This window comes from Nyctereutes procyonoides, unplaced genomic scaffold (assembly GCF_905146905.1).
Source record: "Nyctereutes procyonoides isolate TBG_1078 unplaced genomic scaffold, NYPRO_anot_genome, whole genome shotgun sequence".
NCBI lineage: Eukaryota > Metazoa > Chordata > Mammalia > Carnivora > Canidae > Nyctereutes > Nyctereutes procyonoides.
This window is the reverse complement of record NW_026575140.1, coordinates 72,726,046-72,732,429: the sequence shown is the minus strand read 5'-3', so window position 1 is coordinate 72,732,429 and position 6,384 is coordinate 72,726,046. Positions and strand designations below refer to the sequence as shown.

The 6,384-nt window shown below is 35.2% G+C and overlaps 1 pseudogene; it reads right to left on the bottom strand.

Moving 5' to 3' along the window:
- Window positions 1-5,975: 5,975 nt before the first annotated feature.
- On the bottom strand, window positions 5,976-6,144 carry LOC129498001 (small nucleolar RNA U3; annotated as a pseudogene).
- Between the last annotated feature and the right edge of the window lie 240 nt (window positions 6,145-6,384).

Below are 6,384 nucleotides of genomic sequence, written 5' to 3'. Positions count from 1 at the left end.
AGAAGACGTGGGAAGCATGTTGTGGTTAATTTTGGTCAATTTCAGCTCTTAACACAGTAGTGGCTCCCAGTTCTGTCCCCACCCGTCAGCCCCTTGGAAGGCAGGTGTGCCTATCTTCCTGGAGTGGCTTGCACACAGCTTGCTAAAGCTAGGGTGGGGCTAAAGCATCTGTCTTCCAAATATTAGAGATCTCTGTTCTGATTGCTAATTGCTGCTTCTGATCACAGAGGTGAAGACAAAGAGGCATCAATTATTGTTGTTACACTTTCACTTGTTACAAGCCCCACTCACTATGGCTGAAGTGATTTCTAGGGCATTTAAAGAGCCAGCACACAACATCACAACTTCATATACAGGAAAAATTAGAAAATAACCATACAATTCCTGGGAAACTCACAAAAAGACCCAAGAAGACATTAAGTTTACATTGGATGCTGATCTTCAGCACAGGGACAGTCTACAACAATTGAAAAAACAAACAAACAAACAAAACAACAAAAGCCCAGCAAACTCGAGGAAGGACAAGAATCTGATTTACAGATTTGCTACATTATTTGTTTCAAATGTCCAGTATTCAATGACAACAAAAAAATCACAAGGCATACAAAGAAACAGGAAACTATGGCTCATTCAAAGGGGAAAATAAATCAACAGAAACTGTCCCTAAAAAAGACTTGCTGGCAGATATATTAAACAAATACTTTCAAGTAATTGTCTTAAAAATGCTCAAAGAGCTAAAGGAAATGTGGAGCAAGTGAGTTAAATGATGTATGAACAAAATGGAAATATCAATAAAGAGACAAAAAACCTAAAAGGAAACCAAAAGACAATTATGGAGCTGAAAATTATAATAATTAAAATGAAAAAATTCACCAGCGGGAATGAAAGGCAGATCTGAACAGGCAGAAGAGAGAATCTGTGAACTTGAAGATATGACAATTGGTATTGTTGAATATGAGGAACAGAAAGAAAAAATATTAAAGAAAAAGTGAACACTCTAAGGGATCTGTGGGACATCATCAAGCAGACCACCATATATTTTGTGGGAATCCCAGGAGAGGAGAGGGGGGAGAGGAGCACAGAAAGTATTTAAAGAAATTATGGATGAAAACTTTCTAAATTTGATGAAAGGCATGCTTATAAACATCCAAGAAGATCAATGGATTCCAAGTAAGATGAACCCAGAGAGATCCACACTGACATACATTATAACCAAACTTGGAAAAGACAATGAGAGAATCTTAAAAACAGCAAGAAAGAAGCAAATTGCTGCATATAAAGGATCTTTAATAAGATTGTCAGCAGATTTTTCATCAAAAACTTTAGAGGTCAGAGGCAGTGGGCTCTGGATATATTCAAAGTGCTAAAGGAAAAAAACCTGTTAACCAAGAATCCTGTATCCTATATCTGATAAAACTGTCCTTCAAAATTGAGGGAGAAATTAAGACATTACAGATGAAGAAAAGTTGAGAGAGTTCATGACCACTAGACTTGCACTGCAAGAAATGCTCAAGGGAGTCTTGTAAGATGAAATGAAAGGACGCTAGACAGTAACTCAAAGCCAATTAGAGAAATAAAAATCTCAGTATATGTAAATACATTGACAGTTATGAAAACTGGTATTATTGTAACAATGGCTTATAACTGTTTTCTACCTGATTTAAGAGTCTAATATACTTAAAGGAATGATTAGTTTGTGTTTTGGGGCACACAATATATAAAGATGCAATTGAGAACACCAGCAACTGAAAAGGGTGGGGGAAGAGCTGCAAAGGAGCCGAGTTTTTGTTGTTATCGAAGTTATGCTCGTATAAATTCAAATTAGAGTGTTATAACTTTAGAATATTAAGTATAATCCCTAGGATAGCTGCAAAGAAAATAGCTATAGAATATGCACAAAAGGAAATAAGAAAATAATTTAAACATTTCATTACAAAAAAATCAACTAAATACAAAAGGAGTCAGTAGTACGGGAAATCAAGGCCAAAAAAACCATAAAGCATATAGAAAACAAATAGCAAAATGGCAGAAGAAAGTCCCTCCACATTAGTAATTACTTTAACTATGAGTTGATTAAACTCACCAATCAAAAGACCATCCATTTGCATAATGGATAAAAACACATGATCCACATTATATGCTGCCTGTCTATAAGAGATTCACTTTACATCCAAAGACACAAACAGCTTGAAAGTGAAATGATATTCTATGCAAATAGTAACCAAAAGAGACTAGGAATGGCTATATTATTTTCAAACAAAAGATCAAAAGAGGGTACAAGAGACAAAGACATTATATATAATAAAAGTTTTTTTAAAAAAGATTTTATTTATTTATTCATGAGACACACACACACACACAGAGAGAGAGAGAGAGAGAGAGAGAGAGAGAGAGAGAGAGGCAGAGGCACAGGGAGAAGCAGGCTCCATGCAGGGAACCCAACACGGGACTCGATCCTGGGACTACAGGATCACACCTTGGGCTGAAAGCAGGCGCTAAACCGCTTAGCCACTCAGGGATCCTCAATAAAAGTTTTAATATAGTGAGAAGATATAACAATTATAAACATTTACTCACCTAATGACAGACCATCAACATATATGAAGAGAACTGACTTAATTGGAGTGAGACACAGTTACACAAGAATAATTTGAGACTTCAATAGTCTACTCAGAATAATGGATAAAACAGCCAGACAGAAGATAAGCAAGGAAGCAGAGGGCTTAACACAATGAACCTCTATCTTTATTAGACAAATACAGTGTACTCTACCCAATGACAGCATACACATTCTTCTCAAGTGCACATGGGACATTTTCCAGGATAGGTGATATGTTAGGCCACAAATTAAGTCTCAGTAGATTTAAAAAGATGGGTATTATACAAAGTATCTTCTTTGACCACCGTAAGATGATGTTAGAATCAATAACAGAGGGAAAACTGGAAATTTTATGAAATTGTGGAAATTAAATAAAGATTTATGCAGCCAATGAATCAAAGAATAAATCACAAGTGAAATTAGAAAATATTTAGAGATGAGTGCACAAAAAGGCAATGTACGAAAACTTATGGGACACAGTACAAAGAATGCTAAGGGGGAAATTTATAGCTATAAATGCTTACATGAAAAAATAAGAATATCTCAAATCAACAACCTAACTTCACAACTTAAATAGCTAGAAAAAGAACAAGCTAAATCCAAAGTGCAGAAGGAAGTAAATAATAAAGATTAGAGTAGAAGTAAACAGCATAGAGAAGAGGAAAACAGAGAAAAATCAATGAACCCAAAAGTTGGTTATTTGAAAAGTCAACAAAACTGACAAACTTTTAGCTAGGTGGACTAAAAAGAAAAGACTCAAATTCTTAAAATTAGAAATGAAAGTGGGGGTTACCAGAGAGTACTATGAACAGTTGCACACCAACATTGGATAGCCTAGATGAAATGGAAAAAGTCCTAGAAGCACAAAGCCTACCAAGACTAAATCACAAACAGAAAATATAAATATACCTATAACTAGTGAGGAGATTGAAGCAGTAATAAAAAATTCCTCTTTTTTTTTAGTAATAAAAAATTTCCTGACATAGTAAAGCCATATGCCTAATGGCTTCACTGTTCATTCTACCAAACATTTAAAGAAGAACTAATACCAAACACTGCTCAAACTTTTCTAAAAAACTTAAGAGGAAGGAACACTTTCTAACTCATTCTATGAACCCAGCATTATCCTGATACCAAAGCCGGAGATACTACGAGAAAACTTGTAGTATCTAAAGGATATCTTTTATGAACGTCAATGTAAAAATCCTCAACAAAATGCAAGCAAATCAAGTGCAGCAGCATATTAAAATGATTATACATCATGGCCATGTGGGACTTATTTCTGGAATACAAGGATGGCTCAACATACAAAAACCAATAAATGTAATACAGCACATTAACAGAACGAAGGAGAAAAACCCACATAATTATTTCAATTGATGCAGAAAAGGGATTCGACAAAATGTAACACTTTTTTATAATAAAAACACTAAAAAACTCTAGGAATAGAAGGAAGTTAGCTCAAAAAAACATACATGAAAAAACTATAGTAAGCATACTCAATGATGAAAGAGTAAAAGCCTCTCCTCTAAGATTGAGAACAATACAAGAATACCAGCTTTCAATACTGCTGCTCAGCATAGTATTGGAAATTCTAACCAGAGCAATTAGGTAAGGAAAAGTGTGAAAGTCACCCAAAGCAGAAAATAAGTAAAATTATCTCTGCACATTATATGATCTTATTTGTAGAAAACCTTAAAGATCGCACAAATAACTGTTAGAAATAATACATTTAGCAAAGTAGCAGAATATAAGCAATATTAAGCAAAAATAAATTGAGGGTGCCTGGCTGGGTGGATCGGTGGGGCATGCAACTCTTGATCTCAGGGTTGTGAGTTCAGGCCCCACTCTGCGCATGGACCCTACTTAGAAAAAAGTTGTGTTTCTATCCACTAACAATAAACAATCCTGAAAAGGAAATATAAAAACTATTCCATTTACAATAGCATCAAAAAGAATAAAATACTTAATTGAGGAGGTGAAAGACTTGTACAATGAAAAGTATAAAACATTGCTGAAAAATTGAAGAAGACATAGATAAATGGAAACACATCCCATGTTCATGGATTAATTATTGTTAAAATCTTGATACTACCCAAACTGACTGACAGATTCAATGCAATCTCTATCAAAGTCCCAGTGATTTTTTTTCAGAAATAAAATTCATATGGAAAATCAAGGGACCCCTAATAGTTAAAACAATCTTGAAGAATGAAACTGAAAGGCTTACATTTCCTGATTTCAGAAGTTATTACAAAGCTACAGTGTAAGCTATATTATCAAAAACAGTGTGGTATTGGCATAAAGATAGACATATAAACCAGTGGAATAGAATAGAGCCCAGAAATAAACTCTTGAATATATGTTCAAATGCTTTTTGTTAAGGGTGCCAAGACCATTCAATGGGGGAAAGGACAATCTTTCAACAAATGGTACTGGGAGAACCAGATAGTCACAGGCAAAATAATGAAGTTGGACCCTTACATAATGCTATATACAAAAATTAACTCAAAGTGTATCAAAGACCTGAGTGTAAGACCTAAAACAATAAAACTGGTAGAAGGAAACATAGGGCAAATGCTTCATTACTCTAGATTTGGCAATGATGTCTTTTTTTTTTTTATTGAACGTTTGCCTGGCAATGATGTCTTGAAAATGATACCAAAGGCACAGGTGACAAAAGAAAAAATAGACAATTAGAATTCATGAAAATTAAAAATTTGTTCACCAAAAGACACTATCAGCAGAGTAAAAGGGCAGCCCACAGAATGGGAGAAAAATTTTGCAAATCATATATATGATAAAGGATTACTATCTAGAAGTATCTAGAGAATTCCTAAAACTCAACAACAGCAAAAGAACCTGATTCAAAATTAGGCAAAGGACTTGAATAGACATTGCTCCAAGGAAGAGATATAAGTGGCCAATAAGCCCATGAAGATGCTCAATTGTACTAATCAGTAGGAGAAATTCAAATAAAAACTATAATGTGGTACCACCTCACACCAAATAGGATGACTACCATAAAAAATAAAAAAAGAGTAAGAAAAAGAAAACAGGGATCCCTGGGTGGCACAGCGGTTTATTTAGCGCCTGCCTTTGGCCTAGGGCACGATCCTGGAGACCCGGGATCGAATCCCACGTCGGGCTCCCGGTGCATGGAGCCTGCCTCTCCCTCTGCCTATGTCTCTGCCTCTCTCTCTCTCTCTGTGTGACTATCATAAATAAGTAAAAATTAAAAAAAAAGAAAACAACATATTGATAAGGATGCAGAGAAATTGGGACTCTTGTGCACTGTTGGTGGGCATGTGAAATGGTATAGTCACTGAGTGTGGAAAAGAGTATAGCAGTTTCTCAAAAAATAAAAAATAAGATTACCATATGATCCAGCAATTCCACCTCTGGGTATATGCCAAAAAGAATTGAAAGCAGGGTCTGCAAGAGATTTTTTTTCTGCCTCCTCCTCATGGTTTTGGGTACTCTACACATTCAGAGAAACTTGTCTAGTAACAAACTATAGAAATGACCCCTGAAAGTACAGCCTTTGGAAGAGATATTTTGTATACCTGTGTTCATAGCAGCATTGTTCACAATAGCTAAAACATGGAAGCAAACCATGTGTCCATCAGCAGATGAATGGATTACCAAAATGTGGTATATACATACATGGAATATTATTCAGCCTTAAAAAGGAAGGAAATTCTGTGATATGCTACAATATGGATGAACTTTGGAGACACTGCTAAGCAAAACAAGCCAGTCACAAAAAGAAAAATACTACATAA